The sequence below is a fragment of the Schistocerca gregaria genome, chromosome 2 (genome assembly GCF_023897955.1).
Source record: "Schistocerca gregaria isolate iqSchGreg1 chromosome 2, iqSchGreg1.2, whole genome shotgun sequence".
Lineage (NCBI taxonomy): Eukaryota > Metazoa > Arthropoda > Insecta > Orthoptera > Acrididae > Schistocerca > Schistocerca gregaria.
In genome coordinates, this window is record NC_064921.1 from 716,516,483 (window position 1) to 716,544,090 (window position 27,608).

Here is a 27,608-nt window from a genome sequence, read left to right on the forward strand (position 1 = left end):
CGGCCGTGTCATTAGCTCAGGAACGACCGCGATGCTCTTATCGAGCTCTGCAGATTGACCAGACTGCAGTGCGGAATTTTCGGCTAGTGGTGGCTCGGGGTTAAGAGAAGTCGGGAGCTGTGAGCAAAACTACATCGGGAAACCGAAACAGACGACTCATAACGAAAAGATTGCGGAATGTACTGCAAAAGCAAACGTTGGAGAAGACGAACTCTGAAGCCGTCGGTGCTTTAACAATCATTCCGTGCAGCAACGATAATCTGGGAAGAGCGAAGGGTGGGTACCGCTCGACCACACAACAAAATTTTATATAATGTTCTACTTGTTCTACATTTGCGTTTCCAGATCATCAGTAAAATACTGAGTGATTTACACCTGGCTTGCTTCTTCGAAAAGCGATATTAAGAAATACATCGACTGCAACGTCATTAGGGGTCGCGGGTCCGGGCGCCGGCGCGCCAGCGGCGGCCTGTCGGGGCTGCTGGTGCCTCCATGAAGAGCTACCGCTGGGCCCGGGCTCCTTGCCGCTAACGAAGTGATTGCTTTTGGTGACATCATTTGCAATAGCGACTGCGCGAATTGGCGGTAGCTCTTACGGAAAGCAAGAGTAGCTGATGCTACCGAGGACTCGGCCGCGTTCATTGCCGACGACTTCTTGGGCTCTTATTCATGGTGGCATTCAGACAGGCAAGGGTGCTGTCGATTGTTAGGTACGAATGCGAAATTCCTGCATTGTGCGTTTCCGCAAAGTGATTTTTACGCCAAAGTTGCGATCGTCCTCAAGTTGTGTCACATGTGGAGCTCACAGCGTAGCAGTTTCCGGGCTCCTTGCCGCTAACGAAGTGATTGCTTTTTTTGACATCATTTGCAATAGCGACTGCGCGAATTGGCGGTAGCTCTTACGGAAAGCAAGAGTAGCTGATGCTACCGAGGACTCGGCCGCGTTCATTGCCGACGACTTCTTGGGCTCTTATTCATGGTGGCATTCAGACAGGCAAGGGTGCTGTCGATTGTTAGGTACGAATGCGAAATTCCTGCATTGTGCGTTTCCGCAAAGTGATTTTTACGCCAAAGTTGCGATCGTCCTCAAGTTGTGTCACATGTGGAGCTCACAGCGTAGCAGTTTCCGTGGTGTAGCGGTTATCACGTCTGCCAACACGCAGAACGTCACCGGTTCGATTCCGGGCGGAAACACATTTTTGTCGCACTCAACAAGACACTTGCTACAATCTCTACGGTGAACATTTAAATCAATTTCAAACGTCCAACCACCAGGCTGCAGATGGCTCAAATGATACATGAAACTCTTTCAGAAGCGGCTACTTGGTTTTTGTGCTTACCTGGAGGGCTGGAAATGCGCGGAACAGCCGCCGGCATGCCAGTAGTCGCCACACGTTCGCACGAAACGCAAGGGCTCGTCCGGGATTTGAACCCGGGACCTCCTGCACCCGAAGCAGGGATCATACCCCGAGACCAACGAGCCTTCTCGATGCACATGAGTAACGCCTCCGTTCTTGGTATCACCGTGCAGAGCTACTGCTCACCCAGCGTTCTCCCTGGCTGTTGCGGTTTGATTGTTTTTATCGTTGTCTTTTACTATAGCAACTTCTAGAATCGGACGGAGCTCGTAGCCGATGCCCTTTGCTTACGCAGGAAAAATCTTTTGGAACTACGGTTTTCCAGGTAGTACAACGGCAAAACCGTCGTTTCCGTGGTGTAGCGGTTATCACGTCTGCTTTACACGCAGAAGGTCCCCGCTTCGATCCCGGGCGGAAGCACGACTTTTTTTAAACCCGTTTTCGGATTCCATTTCCGAGATAACGTCACGTCTGCGTATGCAGGGATAATAAATGTCGTGTGCTACACCGATATCGCGTTATTTTACTGTCAAATGCTCTTGCTCCCATAGTGCACCGGTATTCAGTAACTCAGAACGCTCGTAGCCCCATTCTGGCCGGCAAAATTTAGTATCCATTTCTTCAAGACTACTTCAAGTTCGCTTCATACTGGCTTTCCTGAGCTCTTTGCACTCGCCTTGTCACAACTCTCTTGAAGCGTGAACGTAACTAATAGTGAGAAACTCTTAACTACGCTCAGTCTTGTATCCCACGCTTTGGTTGACGTTGTCGCTAATCAGATGAAGGTAGACTGCTCCACGATTGAGCTTCGTCTCCAATCACGGTGCACACGTTCTGCAAAGACAACCTTTGTTTTCCGTAGCATGCAAGATTACTGTCGGCTCTTCTACAGAAATCGACCTATGTAATTTACTGGTATCAGATTCTTGCCATATCAAACGGTCCCTTCATGACCGTAGGGCCACACACAGCGTGCTGCGGCACGCATCTGTTCTTCATTGCAGAGCTACAAACGTGGGTGAGCTACACCTACTCTTCAGCACGGTCAAAATGGTAGGGCTCGTCCGGGATTTGAACCCGGGACCTCCTGCACCCAAAGCAGGAATCATACCCCTAGACCAACGAGCCACCTGCTGCTAGCAGTGAAGGTAATCCCAAGCAGTCCACCTCCGAGGAACACAAACTTTCATGTAAATCAGGAAGAAAAGCGCTTTCTGAAGGCAGCGCCCACCACTGATGGCAAGAATATTAAAGGCAATGAATGTAGAGTGAATAATTTCATCGCGCTCTGCAGATGAACAGACGGTGGTGTTTCACTTTCGTCATGTGGTTTCTCAGTGTCAAGGGAAGGCAAATGCACTAAACAAAACAACACCGGGAATCCGAAACACCAACTCATAACGAAAAGATAGCGGAATATACTGCAAGCAAAACTTCCAAACACGACTCCTGAAGGCGTCTGTGCCTTAAGAATTATTCCGTACAGCAATGATCATCTACGAAGAGCCAACTGTATGTGTCGCTCCACCACGCAACTTTTTTTGATATCGTTTTACCTAAATTTCCATTACCTGTTCTTTACAAGAATACCGTGTGGCTTTCAACTGGTCTGCTTCGTCCAGCAGCGATAGTAGTAAGTAAACCGACCACAGTATCATTAGAAGTAGGTCAGACACAAAAATCGGAGTTGCTCTGTAGCTCATGTTATTCTGCTTTCAATTGCAATTGTATGGCTGGGAGTAGTGGCGTACTCCTGTAATGCAGGCGTCCGGGAGGCCGTTGCTGTGGGAGACATCTGGGAACAACTACAGATACGGCCGTTTCATTAGCTCAGGAACGACCGCGATGCTCTTATCGAGCTCTGCAGATTGACCAGACTGCAGTGCGGAATTTTCGGCTAGTGGTGGCTCGGGGTTAAGAGAAGTCGGGAGCTGTGAGCAAAACTACATCGGGAAACCGAAACAGACGACTCGTAACGAAAAGATTGCGGAATGTACTGCAAAAGCAAACGTTGGAGAAGACGAACTCTGAAGCCGTCGGTGCTTTAACAATCATTCCGTGCAGCAACGATAATCTGGGAAGAGCGAAGGGTGGGTACCGCTCGACCACACAACAAAATTTTATATAATGTTCTACTTGTTCTAAATTTGCGTTTCCAGATCATCAGTAAAATACTGTGTGATTTACACCTGGCTTGCTTCTTCGAAAAGCGATATTAAGAAATACATCGACTGCAACGTCATTAGGGGTCGCGGGTCCGGGCGCCGGCGCGCCAGCGGCGGCCTGTCGGGGCTGCTGGTGCCTCCATGAAGAGCTACCGCTGGGCCCGGGCTCCTTGCCGCTAACGAAGTGATTGCTTTTGGTGACATCATTTGCAATAGCGACTGCGCGAATTGGCGGTAGCTCTTACGGAAAGCAAGAGTAGCTGATGCTACCGAGGACTCGGCCGCGTTCATTGCCGACGACTTCTTGGGCTCTTATTCATGGTGGCATTCAGACAGGCAAGGGTGCTGTCGATTGTTAGGTACGAATGCGAAATTCCTGCATTGTGCGTTTCCGCAAAGTGATTTTTACGCCAAAGTTGCGATCGTCCTCAAGTTGTGTCACATGTGGAGCTCACAGCGTAGCAGTTTCCGTGGTGTAGCGGTTATCACGTCTGCCAACACGCAGAACGTCACCGGTTCGATTCCGGGCGGAAACACATTTTTGTCGCACTCAACAAGACACTTGCTACAATCTCTACGGTGAACATTTAAATCAATTTCAAACGTCCAACCACCAGGCTGCAGATGGCTCAAATGATACATGAAACTCTTTCAGAAGCGGCTACTTGGTTTTTGTGCTTACCTGGAGGGCTGGAAATGCGCGGAACAGCCGCCGGCATGCCAGTAGTCACCACACGTTCGCACGAAACGCAAGGGCTCGTCCGGGATTTGAACCCGGGACCTCCTGCACCCGAAGCAGGGATCATACCCCGAGACCAACGAGCCTTCTCGATGCACATGAGTAACGCCTCCGTTCTTGGTATCACCGTGCAGAGCTACTGCTCACCCAGCGTTCTCCCTGGCTGTTGCGGTTTGATTGTTTTTATCGTTGTCTTTTACTATAGCAACTTCTAGAATCGGACGGAGCTCGTAGCCGATGCCCTTGCTTACGCAGGAAAAATCTGTTGGAACTACGGTTTTCCAGGTAGTACAACGGCAAAACCGTCGTTTCCGTGGTGTAGCGGTTATCAAGTCTGCTTTACACGCAGAAGGTCCCCGCTTCGATCCCGGGCGGAAGCACGACTTTTTTTAAACCCGTTTTCGGATTCCATTTCCGAGATAACGTCACGTCTGCGTATGCAGGGATAATAAATGTCGTGTGCTACACCGATATCGCGTTATTTTACTGTCAAATGCTCTTGCTCCCATAGTGCACCGGTATTCAGTAACTCAGAACGCTCGTAGCCCCATTCTGGCCGGCAAAATTTAGTATCCATTTCTTCAAGACTACTTCAAGTTCGCTTCATACTGGCTTTCCTGAGCTCTTTGCACTCGCCTTGTCACAACTCTCTTGAAGCGTGAACGTAACTAATAGTGAGAAACTCTTAACTACGCTCAGTCTTGTATCCCACGCTTTGGTTGACGTTGTCGCTAATCAGATGAAGGTAGACTGCTCCACGATTGAGCTTCGTCTCCAATCACGGTGCACACGTTCTGCAAAGACAACCTTTGTTTTCCGTAGCATGCAAGATTACTGTCGGCTCTTCTACAGAAATCGACCTATGTAATTTACTGGTATCAGATTCTTGCCATATCAAACGGTCCCTTCATGACCGTAGGGCCACACACAGCGTGCTGCGGCACGCATCTGTTCATCATTGCAGAGCTACAAACGTGGGTGAGCTACACCTACTCTTCATCACGGTCAAAACGGTAGGGCTCGTCCGGGATTTGAACCCAGGACCTCCTGCACCCAAAGCAGGAATCATACCCCTAAACCAACGGGCCACCTGCTGCTAGCAGTGAAGGTATCCCAAGCAGTCCACCTCCGAGGAACACAAACTTTCATGTAAATCAGGAAGAAAAGCGCTTTCTGAAGGCAGCGCCCACCACTGATGGAAAGAATATTAAAGGCAATGAATGTAGAGTGAATAATTTCATCGCGCTCTGCAGATGAACAGACGGTGGTGTTTCACTTTCGTCATGTGGTTTCTCAGTGTCAAGAGAAGGCAAATGCACTAAACAAAAGAACACCGGGAATCCGAAACACCAACTCATAACGAAAAGATAGCGGAATATACTGCAAGCAAAACTTCCAAACACGACTCCTGAAGGCGTCTGTGCCTTAAGAATTATTCCGTGCAGCAATGATCATCTACGAAGAGCCAACTGTATGTGTCGCTCCACCACGCAACTTTTTTTGATATCGTTTTACCTAAATTTCCATTACCTGTTTTTTACAAGAATACCGTCTGGCTTTCAACTGGTCTGCTTCGTCCAGCAGCGATAGTAGTAAGTAAACCGACCACAGTATCATTAGAAGTAGGTCAGACACAAAAATCGGAGTTGCTCTGTAGCTCATGTTATTCTGCTTTCAATTGCAATTGTATGGCTGGGAGTAGTGGCGTACTCCTGTAATGCAGGCGTCCGGGAGGCCGTTGCTGTGGGAGACATCTGGGAACAACTACAGATACGGCCGTGTCATTAGCTCAGGAACGACCGCGATGCTCTTATCGATCTCTGCAGATTGACCAGATTGCAGTGCGGAATTTTCGGCTAGTGGTGGCTCGGGGTTAAGAGAAGTCGGGAGCTGTGAGCAAAACTACATCGGGAAACCGAAACAGACGACTCATAACGAAAAGATTGCGGAATGTACTGCAAAAGCAAACGTTGGAGAAGACGAACTCTGAAGCCGTCGGTGCTTTAACAATCATTCCGTGAAGCAACGATAATCTGGGAAGAGCGAAGGGTGGGTACCGCTCGACCACACAACAAAATTTTATATAATGTTCTACTTGTTCTAAATTTGCGTTTCCAGATCATCAGTAAAATACTGTGTGATTTACACCTGGCTTGCTTCTTCGAAAAGCGATATTAAGAAATACATCGACTGCAACGTCATTAGGGGTCGCGGGTCCGGGCGCCGGCGCGCCAGCGGCGGCCTGTCGGGGCTGCTGGTGCCTCCATGTAGAGCTACCGCTGGGCCCGGGCTCCTTGCCGCTAACGAAGTGATTGCTTTTGGTGACATCATTTGCAATAGCGACTGCGCGAATTGGCGGTAGCTCTTACGGAAAGCAAGAGTAGCTGATGCTACCGAGGACTCGGCCGCGTTCATTGCCGACGACTTCTTGGGCTCTTATTCATGGTGGCATTCAGACAGGCAAGGGTGCTGTCGATTGTTAGGTACGAATGCGAAATTCCTGCATTGTGCGTTTCCGCAAAGTGATTTTTACGCCAAAGTTGCGATCGTCCTCAAGTTGTGTCACATGTGGAGCTCACAGCGTAGCAGTTTCCGTGGTGTAGCGGTTATCACGTCTGCCAACACGCAGAACGTCACCGGTTCGATTCCGGGCGGAAACACATTTTTGTCGCACTCAACAAGACACTTGCTACAATCTCTACGGTGAACATTTAAATCAAATTCATACGTCCAACCACCAGGCTGCAGATGGCTCAAATGATACATGAAACTCTTTCAGAAGCGGCTACTTGGTTTTTGTGCTTACCTGGAGGGCTGGAAATGCGCGGAACAGCCGCCGGCATGCCAGTAGTCGCCACACGTTTGCACGAAACGCAAGGGCTCGTCCGGGATTTGAACCCGGGACCTCCTGCACCCGAAGCAGGGATCATACCCCGAGACCAACGAGCCTTCTCGATGCACATGAGTAACGCCTCCGTTCTTGGTATCACCGTGCAGAGCTACTGCTCACCCAGCGTTCTCCCTGGCTGTTGCGGTTTGATTGTTTTTATCGTTGTCTTTTACTATAGCAACTTCTAGAATCGGACGGAGCTCGTAGCCGATGCCCTTGCTTACGCAGGAAAAATCTGTTGGAACTACGGTTTTCCAGGTAGTACAACGGCAAAACCGTCGTTTCCGTGGTGTAGCGGTTATCACGTCTGCTTTACACGCAGAAGGTCCCCGCTTCGATCCCGGGCGGAAGCACGACTTTTTTTAAACCCGTTTTCGGATTCCATTTCCGAGATAACGTCACGTCTGCGTATGCAGGGATAATAAATGTCGTGTGCTACACCGATATCGCGTTATTTTACTGTCAAATGCTCTTGCTCCCATAGTGCACCGGTATTCAGTAACTCAGAACGCTCGTAGCCCCATTCTGGCCGGCAAAATTTAGTATCCATTTCTTCAAGACTACTTCAAGTTCGCTTCATACTGGCTTTCCTGAGCTCTTTGCACTCGCCTTGTCACAACTCTCTTGAAGCGTGAACGTAACTAATAGTGAGAAACTCTTAACTACGCTCAGTCTTGTATCCCACGCTTTGGTTGACGTTGTCGCTAATCAGATGAAGGTAGACTGCTCCACGATTGAGCTTCGTCTCCAATCACGGTGCACACGTTCTGCAAAGACAACCTTTGTTTTCCGTAGCATGCAAGATTACTGTCGGCTCTTCTACAGAAATCGACCTATGTAATTTACTGGTATCAGATTCTTGCCATATCAAACGGTCCCTTCATGACCGTAGGGCCACACACAGCGTGCTGCGGCACGCATCTGTTCATCATTGCAGAGCTACAAACGTGGGTGAGCTACACCTACTCTTCATCACGGTCAAAACGGTAGGGCTCGTCCGGGATTTGAACCCGGGACCTCCTGCACCCAAAGCAGGAATCATACCCCTAGACCAACGAGCCACCAGCTGCTAGCAGTGAAGGTATCCCAAGCAGTCCACCTCCGAGGAACACAAACTTTCATGTAAATCAGGAAGAAAAGCGCTTTCTGAAGGCAGCGCCCACCACTGATGGCAAGAATATTAAAGGCAATGAATGTAGAGTGAATAATTTCATCGCGCTCTGCAGATGAACAGACGGTGGTGTTTCACTTTCGTCATGTGGTTTCTCAGTGTCAAGGGAAGGCAAATGCACTAAACAAAAGAACACCGGGAATCCGAAACACCAACTCATAACGAAAAGATAGCGGAATATACTGCAAGCAAAACTTCCAAACACGACTCCTGAAGGCGTCTGTGCCTTAAGAATTATTCCGTGCAGCAATGATCATCTACGAAGAGCCAACTGTATGTGTCGCTCCACCACGCAACTTTTTTTGATATCGTTTTACCTAAATTTCCATTACCTGTTTTTTACAAGAATACCGTCTGGCTTTCAACTGGTCTGCTTCGTCCAGCAGCGATAGTAGTAAGTAAACCGACCACATTTTCATTAGAAGTAGGTCAGACACAAAAATCGGAGTTGCTCTGTAGCTCATGTTATTCTGCTTTCAAATGCAATTGTATGGCTGGGAGTAGTGGCGTACTCCTGTAATGCAGGCGTCCGGGAGGCCGTTGCTGTGGGAGACATCTGGGAACAACTACAGATACGGCCGTTTCATTAGCTCAGGAACGACCGCGATGCTCTTATCGAGCTCTGCAGATTGACCAGACTGCAGTGCGGAATTTTCGGCTAGTGGTGGCTCGGAGTTAAGAGAAGTCGGGAGCTGTGAGCAAAACTACATCGGGAAACCGAAACAGACGACTCATAACGAAAAGATTGCGGAATGTACTGCAAAAGCAAACGTTGGAGAAGACGAACTCTGAAGCCGTCGGTGCTTTAACAATCATTCCGTGCAGCAACGATAATCTGGGAAGAGCGAAGGGTGGGTACCGCTCGACCACACAACAAAATTTTATATAATGTTCTACTTGTTCTAAATTTGCGTTTCCAGATCATCAGTAAAATACTGTGTGATTTACACCTGGCTTGCTTCTTCGAAAAGCGATATTAAGAAATACATCGACTGCAACGTCATTAGGGGTCGCGGGTCCGGGCGCCGGCGCGCCAGCGGCGGCCTGTCGGGGCTGCTGGTGCCTCCATGTAGAGCTACCGCTGGGCCCGGGCTCCTTGCCGCTAACGAAGTGATTGCTGTTGGTGACATCATTTGCAATAGCGACTGCGCGAAATGGCGGTAGCTCTTACGGAAAGCAAGAGTAGCTGATGCTACCGAGGACTCGGCCGCGTTCATTGCCGACGACTTCTTGGGCTCTTATTCATGGTGGCATTCAGACAGGCAAGGGTGCTGTCGATTGTTAGGTACGAATGCGAAATTCCTGCATTGTGCGTTTCCGCAAAGTGATTTTTACGCCAAAGTTGCGATCGTCCTCAAGTTGTGTCACATGTGGAGCTCACAGCGTAGCAGTTTCCGTGGTGTAGCGGTTATCACGTCTGCCAACACGCAGAACGTCACCGGTTCGATTCCGGGCGGAAACACATTTTTGTCGCACTCAACAAGACACTTGCTACAATCTCTACGGTGAACATTTAAATCAAATTCAAACGTCCAACCACCAGGCTGCAGATGGCTCAAATGATACATGAAACTCTTTCAGAAGCGGCTACTTGGTTTTTGTGCTTACCTGGAGGGCTGGAAATGCGCGGAACAGCCGCCGGCATGCCAGTAGTCGCCACACGTTTGCACGAAACGCAAGGGCTCGTCCGGGATTTGAACCCGGGACCTCCTGCACCCGAAGCAGGGATCATACCCCGAGACCAACGAGCCTTCTCGATGCACATGAGTAACGCCTCCGTTCTTGGTATCACCGTGCAGAGCTACTGCTCACCCAGCGTTCTCCCTGGCTGTTGCGGTTTGATTGTTTTTATCGTTGTCTTTTACTATAGCAACTTCTAGAATCGGACGGAGCTCGTAGCCGATGCCCTTGCTTACGCAGGAAAAATCTGTTGGAACTACGGTTTTCCAGGTAGTAGAACGGCAAAACCGTCGTTTCCGTGGTGTAGCGGTTATCACGTCTGCTTTACACGCAGAAGGTCCCCGCTTCGATCCCGGGCGGAAGCACGACTTTTTTTAAACCCGTTTTCGGATTCCATTTCCGAGATAACGTCACGTCTGCGTATGCAGGGATAATAAATGTCGTGTGCTACACCGATATCGCGTTATTTTACTGTCAAATGCTCTTGCTCCCATAGTGCACCGGTATTCAGTAACTCAGAACGCTCGTAGCCCCATTCTGGCCGGCAAAATTTAGTATCCATTTCTTCAAGACTACTTCAAGTTCGCTTCATACTGGCTTTCCTGAGCTCTTTGCACTCGCCTTGTCACAACTCTCTTGAAGCGTGAACGTAACTAATAGTGAGAAACTCTTAACTACGCTCAGTCTTGTATCCCACGCTTTGGTTGACGTTGTCGCTAATCAGATGAAGGTAGACTGCTCCACGATTGAGCTTCGTCTCCAATCACGGTGCACACGTTCTGCAAAGACAACCTTTGTTTTCCGTAGCATGCAAGATTACTGTCGGCTCTTCTACAGAAATCGACCTATGTAATTTACTGGTATCAGATTCTTGCCATATCAAACGGTCCCTTCATGACCGTAGGGCCACACACAGCGTGCTGCGGCACGCATCTGTTCATCATTGCAGAGCTACAAACGTGGGTGAGCTACACCTACTCTTCATCACGGTCAAAACGGTAGAGCTCGTCCGGGATTTGAACCCGGGACCTCCTGCACCCAAAGCAGGAATCATACCCCTAGACCAACGAGCCACCGGCTGCTAGCAGTGAAGGTATCCCAAGCAGTCCACCTCCGAGGAACACAAACTTTCATGTAAATCAGGAAGAAAAGCGCTTTCTGAAGGCAGCGCCCACCACTGATGGCAAGAATATTAAAGGCAATGAATGTAGAGTGAATAATTTCATCGCGCTCTGCAGATGAACAGACGGTGGTGTTTCACTTTCGTCATGTGGTTTCTCAGTGTCAAGGGAAGGCAAATGCACTAAACAAAAGAACACCGGGAATCCGAAACACCAACTCATAACGAAAAGATAGCGGAATATACTGCAAGCAAAACTTCCAAACACGACTCCTGAAGGCGTCTGTGCCTTAAGAATTATTCCGTGCAGCAATGATCATCTACGAAGAGCCAACTGTATGTGTCGCTCCACCACGCAACTTTTTTTGATATCGTTTTACCTAAATTTCCATTACCTGTTTTTTACAAGAATACCGTCTGGCTTTCAACTGGTCTGCTTCGTCCAGCAGCGATAGTAGTAAGTAAACCGACCACATTTTCATTAGAAGTAGGTCAGACACAAAAATCGGAGTTGCTCTGTAGCTCATGTTATTCTGCTTTCAAATGCAATTGTATGGCTGGGAGTAGTGGCGTACTCCTGTAATGCAGGCGTCCGGGAGGCCGTTGCTGTGGGAGACATCTGGGAACAACTACAGATACGGCCGTGTCATTAGCTCAGGAACGACCGCGATGCTCTTATCGAGCTCTGCAGATTGACCAGACTGCAGTGCGGAATTTTCGGCTAGTGGTGGCTCGGGGTTAAGAGAAGTCGGGAGCTGTGAGCAAAACTACATGGGGAAACCGAAACAGACGACTCATAACGAAAAGATTGCGGAATGTACTGCAAAAGCAAACGTTGGAGAAGACGAACTCTGAAGCCGTCGGTGCTTTAACAATCATTCCGTGCAGCAACGATAATCTGGGAAGAGCGAAGGGTGGGTACCGCTCGACCACACAACAAAACTTTATATAATGTTCTACTTGTTCTAAATTTGCGTTTCCAGATCATCAGTAAAATACTGTGTGATTTACACCTGGCTTGCTTCTTCGAAAAGCGATATTAAGAAATACATCGACTGCAACGTCATTAGGGGTCGCGGGTCCGGGCGCCGGCGCGCCAGCGGCGGCCTGTCGGGGCTGCTGGTGCCTCCATGTAGAGCTACCGCTGGGCCCGGGCTCCTTGCCGCTAACGAAGTGATTGCTTTTGGTGACATCATTTGCAATAGCGACTGCGCGAATTGGCGGTAGCTCTTACGGAAAGCAAGAGTAGCTGATGCTACCGAGGACTCGGCCGCGTTCATTGCCGACGACTTCTTGGGCTCTTATTCATGGTGGCATTCAGACAGGCAAGGGTGCTGTCGATTGTTAGGTACGAATGCGAAATTCCTGCATTGTGCGTTTCCGCAAAGTGATTTTTACGCCAAAGTTGCGATCGTCCTCAAGTTGTGTCACATGTGGAGCTCACAGCGTAGCAGTTTCCGTGGTGTAGCGGTTATCACGTCTGCCAACACGCAGAACGTCACCGGTTCGATTCCGGGCGGAAACACATTTTTGTCGCACTCAACAAGACACTTGCTACAATCTCTACGGTGAACATTTAAATCAAATTCAAACGTCCAACCACCAGGCTGCAGATGGCTCAAATGATACATGAAACTCTTTCAGAAGCGGCTACTTGGTTTTTGTGCTTACCTGGAGGGCTGGAAATGCGCGGAACAGCCGCCGGCATGCCAGTAGTCGCCACACGTTTGCACGAAACGCAAGGGCTCGTCCGGGATTTGAACCCGGGACCTCCTGCACCCGAAGCAGGGATCATACCCCGAGACCAACGAGCCTTCTCGATGCACATGAGTAACGCCTCCGTTCTTGGTATCACCGTGCAGAGCTACTGCTCACCCAGCGTTCTCCCTGGCTGTTGCGGTTTGATTGTTTTTATCGTTGTCTTTTACTATAGCAACTTCTAGAATCGGACGGAGCTCGTAGCCGATGCCCTTGCTTACGCAGGAAAAATCTGTTGGAACTACGGTTTTCCAGGTAGTACAACGGCAAAACCGTCGTTTCCGTGGTGTAGCGGTTATCACGTCTGCTTTACACGCAGAAGGTCCCCGCTTCGATCCCGGGCGGAAGCACGACTTTTTTTAAACCCGTTTTCGGATTCCATTTCCGAGATAACGTCACGTCTGCGTATGCAGGGATAATAAATGTCGTGTGCTACACCGATATCGCGTTATTTTACTGTCAAATGCTCTTGCTCCCATAGTGCACCGGTATTCAGTAACTCAGAACGCTCGTAGCCCCATTCTGGCCGGCAAAATTTAGTATCCATTTCTTCAAGACTACTTCAAGTTCGCTTCATACTGGCTTTCCTGAGCTCTTTGCACTCGCCTTGTCACAACTCTCTTGAAGCGTGAACGTAACTAATAGTGAGAAACTCTTAACTACGCTCAGTCTTGTATCCCACGCTTTGGTTGACGTTGTCGCTAATCAGATGAAGGTAGACTGCTCCACGATTGAGCTTCGTCTCCAATCACGGTGCACACGTTCTGCAAAGACAACCTTTGTTTTCCGTAGCATGCAAGATTACTGTCGGCTCTTCTACAGAAATCGACCTATGTAATTTACTGGTATCAGATTCTTGCCATATCAAACGGTCCCTTCATGACCGTAGGGCCACACACAGCGTGCTGCGGCACGCATCTGTTCATCATTGCAGAGCTACAAACGTGGGTGAGCTACACCTACTCTTCATCACGGTCAAAACGGTAGGGCTCGTCCGGGATTTGAACCCGGGACCTCCTGCACCCAAAGCAGGAATCATACCCCTAGACCAACGAGCCACCGGCTGCTAGCAGTGAAGGTATCCCAAGCAGTCCACCTCCGAGGAACACAAACTTTCATGTAAATCAGGAAGAAAAGCGCTTTCTGAAGGCAGCGCCCACCACTGATGGCAAGAATATTAAAGGCAATGAATGTAGAGTGAATAATTTCATCGCGCTCTGCAGATGAACAGACGGTGGTGTTTCACTTTCGTCATGTGGTTTCTCAGTGTCAAGGGAAGGCAAATGCACTAAACAAAAGAACACCGGGAATCCGAAACACCAACTCATAACGAAAAGATAGCGGAATATACTGCAAGCAAAACTTCCAAACACGACTCCTGAAGGCGTCTGTGCCTTAAGAATTATTCCGTGCAGCAATGATCATCTACGAAGAGCCAACTGTATGTGTCGCTCCACCACGCAACTTTTTTTGATATCGTTTTACCTAAATTTCCATTACCTGTTTTTTACAAGAATACCGTGTGGCTTTCAACTGGTCTGCTTCGTCCAGCAGCGATAGTAGTAAGTAAACCGACCACAGTATCATTAGAAGTAGGTCAGACACAAAAATCGGAGTTGCTCTGTAGCTCATGTTATTCTGCTTTCAAATGCAATTGTATGGCTGGGAGTAGTGGCGTACTCCTGTAATGCAGGCGTCCGGGAGGCCGTTGCTGTGGGAGACATCTGGGAACAACTACAGATACGGCCGTGTCATTAGCTCAGGAACGACCGCGATGCTCTTATCGAGCTCTGCAGATTGACCAGACTGCAGTGCGGAATTTTCGGCTAGTGGTGGCTCGGGGTTAAGAGAAGTCGGGAGCTGTGAGCAAAACTACATGGGGAAACCGAAACAGACGACTCATAACGAAAAGATTGCGGAATGTACTGCAAAAGCAAACGTTGGAGAAGACGAACTCTGAAGCCGTCGGTGCTTTAGCAATCATTCCGTGCAGCAACGATAATCTGGGAAGAGCGAAGGGTGGGTACCGCTCGACCACACAACAAAATTTTATATAATGTTCTACTTGTTCTACATTTGCGTTTCCAGATCATCAGTAAAATACTGTGTGATTTACACCTGGCTTGCTTCTTCGAAAAGCGATATTAAGATATACATCGACTGCAACGTCATTAGAGGTCGCGGGTCCGGGCGCCGGCGCGCCAGCGGCGGCCTGTCGGGGCTGCTGGTGCCTCCATGTAGAGCTACCGCTGGGCCCGGGCTCCTTGCCGCTAACGAAGTGATTGCTTTTGGTGACATCATTTGCAATAGCGACTGCGCGAATTGGCGGTAGCTCTTACGGAAAGCAAGAGTAGCTGATGCTACCGAGGACTCGGCCGCGTTCATTGCCGACGACTTCTTGGGCTCTTATTCATGGTGGCATTCAGACAGGCAAGGGTGCTGTCGATTGTTAGGTACGAATGCGAAATTCCTGCATTGTGCGTTTCCGCAAAGTGATTTTTACGCCAAAGTTGCGATCGTCCTCAAGTTGTGTCACATGTGGAGCTCACAGCGTAGCAGTTTCCGTGGTGTAGCGGTTATCACGTCTGCCAACACGCAGAACGTCACCGGTTCGATTCCGGGCGGAAACACATTTTTGTCGCACTCAACAAGACACTTGCTACAATCTCTACGGTGAACATTTAAATCAATTTCAAACGTCCAACCACCAGGCTGCAGATGGCTCAAATGATACATGAAACTCTTTCAGAAGCGGCTACTTGGTTTTTGTGCTTACCTGGAGGGCTGGAAATGCGCGGAACAGCCGCCGGCATACCAGTAGTCGCCACACGTTCGCACGAAACGCAAGGGCTCGTCCGGGATTTGAACCCGGGACCTCCTGCACCCGAAGCAGGGATCATACCCCGAGACCAACGAGCCTTCTCGATGCACATGAGTAACGCCTCCGTTCTTGGTATCACCGTGCAGAGCTACTGCTCACCCAGCGTTCTCCCTGGCTGTTGCGGTTTGATTGTTTTTATCGTTGTCTTTTACTATAGCAACTTCTAGAATCGGACGGAGCTCGTAGCCGATGCCCTTGCTTACGCAGGAAAAATCTGTTGGAACTACGGTTTTCCAGGTAGTACAACGGCAAAAGCGTCGTTTCCGTGGTGTAGCGGTTATCACGTCTGCTTTACACGCAGAAGGTCCCCGGTTCGATCCCGGGCGGAAGCACGACTTTTTTTAAACCCGTTTTCGGATTCCATTTCCGAGATAACGTCACGTCTGCGCATGCAGGGATAATAAATGTCGTGTGCTACACCGATATCGCGTTATTTTACTGTCAAATGCTCTTGCTCCCATAGTGCACCGGTATTCAGTAACTCAGAACGCTCGTAGCCCCATTCTGGCCGGCAAAATTTAGTATCCATTTCTTCAAGACTACTTCAAGTTCGCTTCATACTGGCTTTCCTGAGCTCTTTGCACTCGCCTTGTCACAACTCTCTTGAAGCGTGAACGTAACTAATAGTGAGAAACTCTTAACTACGCTCAGTCTTGTATCCCACGCTTTGGTTGACGTTGTCGCTAATCAGATGAAGGTAGACTGCTCCACGATTGAGCTTCGTCTCCAATCACGGTGCACACGTTCTGCAAAGACAACCTTTGTTTTCCGTAGCATGCAAGATTACTGTCGGCTCTTCTACAGAAATCGACCTATGTAATTTACTGGTATCAGATTCTTGCCATATCAAACGGTCCCCTCATGACCGTAGGGCCACACACAGCGTGCTGCGGCACGCATCTGTTCTTCATTGCAGAGCTACAAACGTGGGTGAGCTACACCTACTCTTCAGCACGGTCAAAACGGTAGGGCTCGTCCGGGATTTGAACCCAGGACCTCCTGCACCCAAAGCAGGAATCATACCCCTAGACCAACGAGCCACCTGCTGCTAGCAGTGAAGGTAATCCCAAGCAGTCCACCTCCGAGGAACACAAACTTTCATGTAAATCAGGAAGAAAAGCGCTTTCTGAAGGCAGCGCCCACCACTGATGGCAAGAATATTAAAGGCAATGAATGTAGAGTGAATAATTTCATCGCGCTCTGCAGATGAACAGACGGTGGTGTTTCACTTTCGTCATGTGGTTTCTCAGTGTCAAGGGAAGGCAAATGCACTAAACAAAAGAACACCGGGAATCCGAAACACCAACTCATAACGAAAAGATAGCGGAATATACTGCAAGCATAACTTCCAAACACGACTCCTGAATGCGTCTGTGCCTTAAGAATTATTCCGTGCAGCAATGATCATCTACGAAGAGCCAACTGTATGTGTCGCTCCACCACGCAACTTTTTTTGATATCGTTTTACCTAAATTTCCATTACCTGTTTTTTACAAGAATACCGTGTGGCTTTCAACTGGTCTGCTTCGTCCAGCAGCGATAGTAGTAAGTAAACCGACCACAGTATCATTAGAAGTAGGTCAGACACAAAAATCGGAGTTGCTCTGTAGCTCATGTTATTCTGCTTTCAAATGCAATTGTATGGCTGGGAGTAGTGGCGTACTCCTGTAATGCAGGCGTCCGGGAGGCCGTTGCTGTGGGAGACATCTGGGAACAACTACAGATACGGCCGTGTCATTAGCTCAGGAACGACCGCGATGCTCTTATCGAGCTCTGCAGATTGACCAGACTGCAGTGCGGAATTTTCGGCTAGTGGTGGCTCGGGGTTAAGAGAAGTCGGGAGCTGTGAGCAAAACTACATGGGGAAACCGAAACAGACGACTCATAACGAAAAGATTGCGGAATGTACTGCAAAAGCAAACGTTGGAGAAGACGAACTCTGAAGCCGTCGGTGCTTTAGCAATCATTCCGTGCAGCAACGATAATCTGGGAAGAGCGAAGGGTGGGTACCGCTCGACCACACAACAAAATTTTATATAATGTTCTACTTGTTCTACATTTGCGTTTCCAGATCATCAGTAAAATACTGTGTGATTTACACCTGGCTTGCTTCTTCGAAAAGCGATATTAAGATATACATCGACTGCAACGTCATTAGAGGTCACGGGTCCGGGCGCCGGCGCGCCAGCGGCGGCCTGTCGGGGCTGCTGGTGCCTCCATGTAGAGCTACCGCTGGGCCCGGGCTCCTTGCCGCTAACGAAGTGATTGCTTTTGGTGACATCATTTGCAATAGCGACTGCGCGAATTGGCGGTAGCTCTTACGGAAAGCAAGAGTAGCTGATGCTACCGAGGACTCGGCCGCGTTCATTGCCGACGACTTCTTGGGCTCTTATTCATGGTGGCATTCAGACAGGCAAGGGTGCTGTCGATTGTTAGGTACGAATGCGAAATTCCTGCATTGTGCGTTTCCGCAAAGTGGTTTTTACGCCAAAGTTGCGATCGTCCTCAAGTTGTGTCACATGTGGAGCTCACAGCGTAGCAGTTTCCGTGGTGTAGCGGTTATCACGTCTGCCAACACGCAGAACGTCACCGGTTCGATTCCGCTGGGCCCGGGCTCCTTTCCGCTAACGAAGTGATTGCTTTTGGTGACATCATTTGCAATAGCGACTGCGCGAATTGGCGGTAGCTCTTACGGAAAGCAAGAGTAGCTGATGCTACCGAGGACTCGGCCGCGTTCATTGCCGACGACTTCTTGGGCTCTTATTCATGGTGGCATTCAGACAGGCAAGGGTGCTGTCGATTGTTAGGTACGAATGCGAAATTCCTGCATTGTGCGTTTCCGCAAAGTGATTTTTACGCCAAAGTTGCGATCGTCCTCAAGTTGTGTCACATGTGGAGCTCACAGCGTAGCAGTTTCCGTGGTGTAGCGGTTATCACGTCTGCCAACACGCAGAACGTCACCGGTTCGATTCCGCTGGGCCCGGGCTCCTTGCCGCTAACGAAGTGATTGCTTTTGGTGACATCATTTGCAATAGCGACTGCGCGAATTGGCGGTAGCTCTTACGGAAAGCAAGAGTAGCTGATGCTACCGAGGACTCGGCCGCGTTCATTGCCGACGACTTCTTGGGCTCTTATTCATGGTGGCATTCAGACAGGCAAGGGTGCTGTCGATTGTTAGGTACGAATGCGAAATTCCTGCATTGTGCGTTTCCGCAAAGTGATTTTTACGCCAAAGTTGCGATCGTCCTCAAGTTGTGTCACATGTGGAGCTCACAGCGTAGCAGTTTCCGTGGTGTAGCGGTTATCACGTCTGCCAACACGCAGAACGTCACCGGTTCGATTCCGCTGGGCCCGGGCTCCTTGCCGCTAACGAAGTGATTGCTTTTGGTGACATCATTTGCAATAGCGACTGCGCGAATTGGCGGTAGCTCTTACGGAAAGCAAGAGTAGCTGATGCTACCGAGGACTCGGCCGCGTTCATTGCCGACGACTTCTTGGGCTCTTATTCATGGTGGCATTCAGACAGGCAAGGGTGCTGTCGATTGTTAGGTACGAATGCGAAATTCCTGCATTGTGCGTTTCCGCAAAGTGATTTTTACGCCAAAGTTGCGATCGTCCTCAAGTTGTGTCACATGTGGAGCTCACAGCGTAGCAGTTTCCGTGGTGTAGCGGTTATCACGTCTGCCAACACGCAGAACGTCACCGGTTCGATTCCGCTGGGCCCGGGCTCCTTGCCGCTAACGAAGTGATTGCTTTTGGTGACATCATTTGCAATAGCGACTGCGCGAATTGGCGGTAGCTCTTACGGAAAGCAAGAGTAGCTGATGCTACCGAGGACTCGGCCGCGTTCATTGCCGACGACTTCTTGGGCTCTTATTCATGGTGGCATTCAGACAGGCAAGGGTGCTGTCGATTGTTAGGTACGAATGCGAAATTCCTGCATTGTGCGTTTCCGCAAAGTGATTTTTACGCCAAAGTTGCGATCGTCCTCAAGTTGTGTCACATGTGGAGCTCACAGCGTAGCAGTTTCCGTGGTGTAGCGGTTATCACGTCTGCCAACACGCAGAACGTCACCGGTTCGATTCCGCTGGGCCCGGGCTCCTTGCCGCTAACGAAGTGATTGCTTTTGGTGACATCATTTGCAATAGCGACTGCGCGAATTGGCGGTAGCTCTTACGGAAAGCAAGAGTAGCTGATGCTACCGAGGACTCGGCCGCGTTCATTGCCGACGACTTCTTGGGCTCTTATTCATGGTGGCATTCAGACAGGCAAGGGTGCTGTCGATTGTTAGGTACGAATGCGAAATTCCTGCATTGTGCGTTTCCGCAAAGTGATTTTTACGCCAAAGTTGCGATCGTCCTCAAGTTGTGTCACATGTGGAGCTCACAGCGTAGCAGTTTCCGTGGTGTAGCGGTTATCACGTCTGCCAACACGCAGAACGTCACCGGTTCGATTCCGCTGGGCCCGGGCTCCTTGCCGCTAACGAAGTGATTGCTTTTGGTGACATCATTTGCAATAGCGACTGCGCGAATTGGCGGTAGCTCTTACGGAAAGCAAGAGTAGCTGATGCTACCGAGGACTCGGCCGCGTTCATTGCCGACGACTTCTTGGGCTCTTATTCATGGTGGCATTCAGACAGGCAAGGGTGCTGTCGATTGTTAGGTACGAATGCGAAATTCCTGCATTGTGCGTTTCCGCAAAGTGATTTTTACGCCAAAGTTGCGATCGTCCTCAAGTTGTGTCACATGTGGAGCTCACAGCGTAGCAGTTTCCGTGGTGTAGCGGTTATCACGTCTGCCAACACGCAGAACGTCACCGGTTCGATTCCGCTGGGCCCGGGCTCCTTGCCGCTAACGAAGTGATTGCTTTTGGTGACATCATTTGCAATAGCGACTGCGCGAATTGGCGGTAGCTCTTACGGAAAGCAAGAGTAGCTGATGCTACCGAGGACTCGGCCGCGTTCATTGCCGACGACTTCTTGGGCTCTTATTCATGGTGGCATTCAGACAGGCAAGGGTGCTGTCGATTGTTAGGTACGAATGCGAAATTCCTGCATTGTGCGTTTCCGCAAAGTGATTTTTACGCCAAAGTTGCGATCGTCCTCAAGTTGTGTCACATGTGGAGCTCACAGCGTAGCAGTTTCCGTGGTGTAGCGGTTATCACGTCTGCCAACACGCAGAACGTCACCGGTTCGATTCCGCTGGGCCCGGGCTCCTTGCCGCTAACGAAGTGATTGCTTTTGGTGACATCATTTGCAATAGCGACTGCGCGAATTGGCGGTAGCTCTTACGGAAAGCAAGAGTAGCTGATGCTACCGAGGACTCGGCCGCGTTCATTGCCGACGACTTCTTGGGCTCTTATTCATGGTGGCATTCAGACAGGCAAGGGTGCTGTCGATTGTTAGGTACGAATGCGAAATTCCTGCATTGTGCGTTTCCGCAAAGTGATTTTTACGCCAAAGTTGCGATCGTCCTCAAGTTGTGTCACATGTGGAGCTCACAGCGTAGCAGTTTCCGTGGTGTAGCGGTTATCACGTCTGCCAACACGCAGAACGTCACCGGTTCGATTCCGCTGGGCCCGGGCTCCTTGCCGCTAACGAAGTGATTGCTTTTGGTGACATCATTTGCAATAGCGACTGCGCGAATTGGCGGTAGCTCTTACGGAAAGCAAGAGTAGCTGATGCTACCAAGGACTCGGCCGCGTTCATTGCCGACGACTTCTTGGGCTCTTATTCATGGTGGCATTCAGACAGGCAAGGGTGCTGTCGATTGTTAGGTACGAATGCGAAATTCCTGCATTGTGCGTTTCCGCAAAGTGATTTTTACGCCAAAGTTGCGATCGTCCTCAAGTTGTGTCACATGTGGAGCTCACAGCGTAGCAGTTTCCGTGGTGTAGCGGTTATCACGTCTGCCAACACGCAGAACGTCACCGGTTCGATTCCGCTGGGCCCGGGCTCCTTGCCGCTAACGAAGTGATTGCTTTTGGTGACATCATTTGCAATAGCGACTGCGCGAATTGGCGGTAGCTCTTACGGAAAGCAAGAGTAGCTGATGCTACCGAGGACTCGGCCGCGTTCATTGCCGACGACTTCTTGGGCTCTTATTCATGGTGGCATTCAGACAGGCAAGGGTGCTGTCGATTGTTAGGTACGAATGCGAAATTCCTGCATTGTGCGTTTCCGCAAAGTGATTTTTACGCCAAAGTTGCGATCGTCCTCAAGTTGTGTCACATGTGGAGCTCACAGCGTAGCAGTTTCCGTGGTGTAGCGGTTATCACGTCTGCCAACACGCAGAACGTCACCGGTTCGATTCCGGGCGGAAACACATTTTTGTCGCACTCAACAAGACACTTGCTACAATCTCTACGGTGAACATTTAAATCAATTTCAAACGTCCAACCACCAGGCTGCAGATGGCTCAAATGATACATGAAACTCTTTCAGAAGCGGCTACTTGGTTTTTGTGCTTACCTGGAGGGCTGGAAATGCGCGGAACAGCCGCCAGCATGCCAGTAGTCGCCACACGTTTGCACGAAACGCAAGGGCTCGTCCGGGATTTGAACCCGGGACCTCCTGCACCCGAAGCAGGGATCATACCCCGAGACCAACGAGCCTTCTCGATGCACACGAGTAACGCCTCCGTTCTTGGTATCACCGTGCAGAGCTACTGCTCACCCAGCGTTCTCCCTGGCTGTTGCGGTTTGATTGTTTTTATCGTTGTCTTTTACTATAGCAACTTCTAGAATCGGACGGAGCTCGTAGCCGATGCCCTTGCTTACGCAGGAAAAATCTGTTGGAACTACGGTTTTCCAGGTAGTACAACGGCAAAACCGTCGTTTCCGTGGTGTAGCGGTTATCACGTCTGCTTTACACGCAGAAGGTCCCGGTTCGATCCCGGGCGGAAGCACGACTTTTTTTAAACCCGTTTTCGGATTCCATTTCCGAGATAACGTCACGTCTGCGTATGCAGGGATAATAAATGTCGTGTGCTACACCGATATCGCGTTATTTTACTGTCAAATGCTCTTGCTCCCATAGTGCACCGGTATTCAGTAACTCAGAACGCTCGTAGCCCCATTCTGGCCGGCAAAATTTAGTATCCATTTCTTCAAGACTACTTCAAGTTCGCTTCGTACTGGCTTTCCTGAGCTCTTTGCACTCGCCTTGTCACAACTCTCTTGAAGCGTGAACGTAACTAATAGTGAGAAACTCTTAACTACGCTCAGTCTTGTATCCCACGCTTTGGTTGACGTTGTCGCTAATCAGATGAAGGTAGACTGCTCCACGATTGAGCTTCGTCTCCAATCACGGTGCACACGTTCTGCAAAGACAACCTTTGTTTTCCGTAGCATGCAAGATTACTGTCGGCTCTTCTACAGAAATCGACCTATGTAATTTACTGGTATCAGATTCTTGCCATATCAAACGGTCCCTTCATGACCGTAGGGCCACACACAGCGTGCTGCGGCACGCATCTGTTCTTCATTGCAGAGCTACAAACGTGGGTGAGCTACACCTACTCTTCAGCACGGTCAAAACGGTAGGGCTCGTCCGGGATTTGAACCCGGAACCTTCTGCACCCAAAGCAGGAATCATACCCCTAGACCAACGAGCCACCTGCTGCTAGCAGTGAAGGTATCCCAAGCAGTCCACCTCCGAGGAACACAAACTTTCATGTAAATCAGGAAGAAAAGCGCTTTCTGAAGGCAGCGCCCACCACTGATGGCAAGAATATTAAAGGCAATGAATGTAGAGTGAATAATTTCATCGCGCTCTGCAGATGAACAGACGGTGGTGTTTCACTTTCGTCATGTGGTTTCTCAGTGTCAAGGGAAGGCAAATGCACTAAACAAAAGAACACCGGGAATCCGAAACACCAACTCATAACGAAAAGATAGCGGAATATACTGCAAGCAAAACTTCCAAACACGACTCCTGAATGCGTCTGTGCCTTAAGAATTATTCCGTGCAGCAATGATCATCTACGAAGAGCCAACTGTATGTGTCGCTCCACCACGCAACTTTTTTTGATATCGTTTTACCTAAATTTCCATTACCTGTTTTTTACAAGAATACCGTGTGGCTTTCAACTGGTCTGCTTCGTCCAGCAGCGATAGTAGTAAGTAAACCGACCACAGTATCATTAGAAGTAGGTCAGACACAAAAATCGGAGTTGCTCTGTAGCTCATGTTATTCTGCTTTCAAATGCTTACCTGGAGGGCTGGAAATGCGCGGAACAGCCGCCGGCATGCCAGTAGTCGCCACACGTTTGCACGAAACGCAAGGGCTCGTCCGGGATTTGAACCCGGGACCTCATGCACCCGAAGCAGGGATCATACCCCGAGACCAACGAGCCTTCTCGATGCACACGAGTAACGCCTCCGTTCTTGGTATCACCGTGCAGAACTACTGCTCACCCAGCGTTCTTCCTGGCTGTTGCGGTTTGATTGTTTTTATCGTTGTCTTTTACTATAGCAACTTCTAGAATCGGACGGAGCTCGTAGCCGATGCCCTTGCTTACGCAGGAAAAATCTGTTGGAACTACGGTTTTCCAGGTAGTACAACGGCAAAACCGTCGTTTCTGTGGTGTAGCGGTTATCACGTCTGCTTTACACGCAGAAGGTCCCCGGTTCGATCCCGGGCGGAAGCACGACTTTTTTTAAACCCGTTTTCGGATTCCATTTCCGAGATAACGTCACGTCTGCGTATGCAGGGATAATAAATGTCGTGTGCTACACCGATATCGCGTTATTTTACTGTCAAATGCTCTTGCTCCCATAGTGCACCGGTATTCAGTAACTCAGAACGCTCGTAGCCCCATTCTGGCCGGCAAAATTTAGTATCCATTTTTTCAAGACTACTTCAAGTTCGCTTCGTACTGGCTTTCCTGAGCTCTTTGCACTCGCCTTGTCACAACTCTCTTGAAGCGTGAACGTAACTAATAGTGAGAAACTCTTAACTACGCTCAGTCTTGTATCCCACGCTTTGGTTGACGTTGTCGCTAATCAGATGAAGGTAGACTGCTCCACGATTGAGCTTCGTCTCCAATCACGGTGCACACGTTCTGCAAAGACAACCTTTGTTTTCCGTAGCATGCAAGATTACTGTCGGCTCTTCTACAGAAATCGACCTATGTAATTTACTGGTATCAGATTCTTGCCATATCAAACGGTCCCTTCATGACCGTAGGGCCACACACAGCGTGCTGCGGCACGCATCTGCTCTTCATTGCAGAGCTACAAACGTGGGTGAGCTACACCTACTCTTCAGCACGGTCAAAACGGTAGGGCTCGTCCGGGATTTGAACCCGGAACCTCCTGCACCCAAAGCAGGAAACATACCCCTAGACCAACGAGCCACCTGCTGCTAGCAGTGAAGGTATCCCAAGCAGTCCACCTCCGAGGAACACAAACTTTCATGTAAATCAGGAAGAAAAGCGCTTTCTGAAGGCAGCGCCCACCACTGATGGCAAGAATATTAAAGGCAATGAATGTAGAGTGAATAATTTCATCGCACTCTGCAGATGAACAGACGGTGGTGTTTCACTTTCGTCATGTGGTTTCTCAGTGTCAAGGGAAGGCAAATGCACTAAACAAAAGAACACCGGGAATCCGAAACACCAACTCATAACGAAAAGATAGCGGAATATACTGCAAGCAAAACTTCCAAACACGACTCCTGAATGCGTCTGTGCCTTAAGAATTATTCCGTGCAGCAATGATCATCTACGAAGAGCCAACTGTATGTGTCGCTCCACCACGCAACTTTTTTTGATATCGTTTTACCTAAATTTCCATTACCTGTTTTTTACAAGAATACCGTGTGGCTTTCAACTGGTCTGCTTCGTCCAGCAGCGATAGTAGTAAGTAAACCGACCACAGTATCATTAGAAGTAGGTCAGACACAAAAATCGGAGTTGCTCTGTAGCTCATGTTATTCTGCTTTCAAATGCAATTGTATGGCTGGGAGTAGTGGCGTACTCCTGTAATGCAGGCGTCCGGGAGGCCGTTGCTGTGGGAGACATCTGGGAACAACTACAGATACGGCCGTGTCATTAGCTCAGGAACGACCGCGATGCTCTTATCGAGCTCTGCAGATTGACCAGACTGCAGTGCGGAATTTTCGGCTAGTGGTGGCTCGGGGTTAAGAGAAGTCGGGAGCTGTGAGCAAAACTACATCGGGAAACCGAAACAGACGACTCATAACGAAAAGATTGCGGAATGTACTGCAAAAGCAAACGTTGGAGAAGACGAACTCTGAAGCCGTCGGTGCTTTAACAATCATTCCGTGCAGCAACGATAATCTGGGAAGAGCGAAGGGTGGGTACCGCTCGACCACACAACAAAATTTTATATAATGTTCTACTTCTTCTAAATTTATGTTTCCAGATCATCAGTAAAATACTGTGTGATTTACACCTGGCTTGCTTCTTCGAAAAGCGATATTAAGAAATACATCGACTGCAACGTCATTAGGGGTCGCGGGTCCGGGCGCCGGCGCGCCAGCGGCGGCCTGTCGGGGCTGCTGGTGCCTCCATGTAGAGCTACCGCTGGGCCCGGGCTCCTTGCCGCTAACGAAGTGATTGCTTTTGGTGACATCATTTGCAATAGCGACTGCGCGAATTGGCGGTAGCTCTTACGGAAAGCAAGAGTAGCTGATGCTACCGAGGACTCGGCCGCGTTCATTGCCGACGACTTCTTGGGCTCTTATTCATGGTGGCATTCAGACAGGCAAGGGTGCTGTCGATTGTTAGGTACGAATGCGAAATTCCTGCATTGTGCGTTTCCGCAAAGTGATTTTTACGCCAAAGTTGCGATCGTCCTCAAGTTGTGTCACATGTGGAGCTCACAGCGTAGCAGTTTCCGTGGTGTAGCGGTTATCACGTCTGCCAACACGCAGAACGTCACCGGTTCGATTCCGGGCGGAAACACATTTTTGTCGCACTCAACAAGACACTTGCTACAATCTCTACGGTGAACATTTAAATCAAATTCAAACGTCCAACCACCAGGCTGCAGATGGCTCAAATGATACATGAAACTCTTTCAGAAGCGGCTACTTGGTTTTTGTGCTTACCTGGAGGGCTGGAAATGCGCGGAACAGCCGCCGGCATGCCAGTAGTCGCCACACGTTTGCACGAAACGCAAGGGCTCGTCCGGGATTTGAACCCGGGACCTCCTGCACCCGAAGCAGGGATCATACCCCGAGACCAACGAGCCTTCTCGATGCACATGAGTAACGCCTCCGTTCTTGGTATGACCGTGCAGAGCTACTGCTCACCCAGCGTTCTCCCTGGCTGTTGCGGTTTGATTGTTTTTATCGTTGTCTTTTACTATAGCAACTTCTAGAATCGGACGGAGCTCGTAGCCGATGCCCTTGCTTACGCAGGAAAAATCTGTTGGAACTACGGTTTTCCAGGTAGTACAACGGCAAAACCGTCGTTTCCGTGGTGTAGCGGTTATCACGTCTGCTTTACACGCAGAAGGTCCCCGGTTCGATCCCGGGCGGAAGCACGACTTTTTTTAAACCCGTTTTCGGATTCCATTTCCGAGATAACGTCACGTCTGCGCATGCAGGGATAATAAATGTCGTGTGCTACACCGATATCGCGTTATTTTACTGTCAAATGCTCTTGCTCCCATAGTGCACCGGTATTCAGTAACTCAGAACGCTCGTAGCCCCATTCTGGCCGGCAAAATTTAGTATCCATTTCTTCAAGACTACTTCAAGTTCGCTTCATACTGGCTTTCCTGAGCTCTTTGCACTCGCCTTGTCACAACTCTCTTGAAGCGTGAACGTAACTAATAGTGAGAAACTCTTAACTACGCTCAGTCTTGTATCCCACGCT

At 49.5% G+C, this 27,608-nt stretch overlaps 25 non-coding genes across 25 annotated transcripts; 9 read left to right on the top strand and 16 right to left on the bottom strand.

Moving 5' to 3' along the window:
* Positions 1 to 1,411: 1,411 nt before the first annotated feature.
* Positions 1,412 to 1,483, bottom strand: Trnap-cgg (transfer RNA proline (anticodon CGG)). The gene has a single exon. It is a non-coding gene; the product is annotated as a tRNA-Pro (tRNA).
* Positions 1,484 to 1,705: 222 nt separating this feature from the next.
* Positions 1,706 to 1,778, top strand: Trnav-uac (transfer RNA valine (anticodon UAC)). The gene has a single exon. It is a non-coding gene; the product is annotated as a tRNA-Val (tRNA).
* A 636-nt stretch (positions 1,779 to 2,414) lies between these two features.
* Trnap-ugg (transfer RNA proline (anticodon UGG)) lies at positions 2,415 to 2,486 on the bottom strand. Its single transcript has one exon. It is a non-coding gene; the product is annotated as a tRNA-Pro (tRNA).
* A 1,790-nt stretch (positions 2,487 to 4,276) lies between these two features.
* Positions 4,277 to 4,348, bottom strand: Trnap-cgg (transfer RNA proline (anticodon CGG)). Its single transcript has one exon. It is a non-coding gene; the product is annotated as a tRNA-Pro (tRNA).
* A 221-nt stretch (positions 4,349 to 4,569) lies between these two features.
* Trnav-uac (transfer RNA valine (anticodon UAC)) lies at positions 4,570 to 4,642 on the top strand. Its single transcript has one exon. It is a non-coding gene; the product is annotated as a tRNA-Val (tRNA).
* Positions 4,643 to 5,278: 636 nt separating this feature from the next.
* Positions 5,279 to 5,350, bottom strand: Trnap-ugg (transfer RNA proline (anticodon UGG)). Its single transcript has one exon. It is a non-coding gene; the product is annotated as a tRNA-Pro (tRNA).
* A 1,789-nt stretch (positions 5,351 to 7,139) lies between these two features.
* Positions 7,140 to 7,211, bottom strand: Trnap-cgg (transfer RNA proline (anticodon CGG)). The gene has a single exon. It is a non-coding gene; the product is annotated as a tRNA-Pro (tRNA).
* Positions 7,212 to 7,432: 221 nt separating this feature from the next.
* On the top strand, positions 7,433 to 7,505 carry Trnav-uac (transfer RNA valine (anticodon UAC)). Its single transcript has one exon. It is a non-coding gene; the product is annotated as a tRNA-Val (tRNA).
* Positions 7,506 to 8,141: 636 nt separating this feature from the next.
* Trnap-ugg (transfer RNA proline (anticodon UGG)) lies at positions 8,142 to 8,213 on the bottom strand. Its single transcript has one exon. It is a non-coding gene; the product is annotated as a tRNA-Pro (tRNA).
* A 1,789-nt stretch (positions 8,214 to 10,002) lies between these two features.
* Positions 10,003 to 10,074, bottom strand: Trnap-cgg (transfer RNA proline (anticodon CGG)). The gene has a single exon. It is a non-coding gene; the product is annotated as a tRNA-Pro (tRNA).
* A 221-nt stretch (positions 10,075 to 10,295) lies between these two features.
* Trnav-uac (transfer RNA valine (anticodon UAC)) lies at positions 10,296 to 10,368 on the top strand. The gene has a single exon. It is a non-coding gene; the product is annotated as a tRNA-Val (tRNA).
* Positions 10,369 to 11,004: 636 nt separating this feature from the next.
* On the bottom strand, positions 11,005 to 11,076 carry Trnap-ugg (transfer RNA proline (anticodon UGG)). The gene has a single exon. It is a non-coding gene; the product is annotated as a tRNA-Pro (tRNA).
* A 1,789-nt stretch (positions 11,077 to 12,865) lies between these two features.
* Trnap-cgg (transfer RNA proline (anticodon CGG)) lies at positions 12,866 to 12,937 on the bottom strand. Its single transcript has one exon. It is a non-coding gene; the product is annotated as a tRNA-Pro (tRNA).
* Positions 12,938 to 13,158: 221 nt separating this feature from the next.
* Positions 13,159 to 13,231, top strand: Trnav-uac (transfer RNA valine (anticodon UAC)). The gene has a single exon. It is a non-coding gene; the product is annotated as a tRNA-Val (tRNA).
* Positions 13,232 to 13,867: 636 nt separating this feature from the next.
* On the bottom strand, positions 13,868 to 13,939 carry Trnap-ugg (transfer RNA proline (anticodon UGG)). Its single transcript has one exon. It is a non-coding gene; the product is annotated as a tRNA-Pro (tRNA).
* A 1,789-nt stretch (positions 13,940 to 15,728) lies between these two features.
* Positions 15,729 to 15,800, bottom strand: Trnap-cgg (transfer RNA proline (anticodon CGG)). Its single transcript has one exon. It is a non-coding gene; the product is annotated as a tRNA-Pro (tRNA).
* A 221-nt stretch (positions 15,801 to 16,021) lies between these two features.
* On the top strand, positions 16,022 to 16,094 carry Trnav-uac (transfer RNA valine (anticodon UAC)). Its single transcript has one exon. It is a non-coding gene; the product is annotated as a tRNA-Val (tRNA).
* A 636-nt stretch (positions 16,095 to 16,730) lies between these two features.
* Positions 16,731 to 16,802, bottom strand: Trnap-ugg (transfer RNA proline (anticodon UGG)). The gene has a single exon. It is a non-coding gene; the product is annotated as a tRNA-Pro (tRNA).
* A 5,500-nt stretch (positions 16,803 to 22,302) lies between these two features.
* On the bottom strand, positions 22,303 to 22,374 carry Trnap-cgg (transfer RNA proline (anticodon CGG)). The gene has a single exon. It is a non-coding gene; the product is annotated as a tRNA-Pro (tRNA).
* A 221-nt stretch (positions 22,375 to 22,595) lies between these two features.
* Trnav-uac (transfer RNA valine (anticodon UAC)) lies at positions 22,596 to 22,667 on the top strand. Its single transcript has one exon. It is a non-coding gene; the product is annotated as a tRNA-Val (tRNA).
* Positions 22,668 to 23,303: 636 nt separating this feature from the next.
* Trnap-ugg (transfer RNA proline (anticodon UGG)) lies at positions 23,304 to 23,375 on the bottom strand. The gene has a single exon. It is a non-coding gene; the product is annotated as a tRNA-Pro (tRNA).
* Positions 23,376 to 24,337: 962 nt separating this feature from the next.
* Trnav-uac (transfer RNA valine (anticodon UAC)) lies at positions 24,338 to 24,410 on the top strand. Its single transcript has one exon. It is a non-coding gene; the product is annotated as a tRNA-Val (tRNA).
* Positions 24,411 to 25,046: 636 nt separating this feature from the next.
* Trnap-ugg (transfer RNA proline (anticodon UGG)) lies at positions 25,047 to 25,118 on the bottom strand. The gene has a single exon. It is a non-coding gene; the product is annotated as a tRNA-Pro (tRNA).
* A 1,789-nt stretch (positions 25,119 to 26,907) lies between these two features.
* Positions 26,908 to 26,979, bottom strand: Trnap-cgg (transfer RNA proline (anticodon CGG)). The gene has a single exon. It is a non-coding gene; the product is annotated as a tRNA-Pro (tRNA).
* Positions 26,980 to 27,200: 221 nt separating this feature from the next.
* Positions 27,201 to 27,273, top strand: Trnav-uac (transfer RNA valine (anticodon UAC)). Its single transcript has one exon. It is a non-coding gene; the product is annotated as a tRNA-Val (tRNA).
* The last annotated feature ends 335 nt before the right edge of the window (positions 27,274 to 27,608 follow it).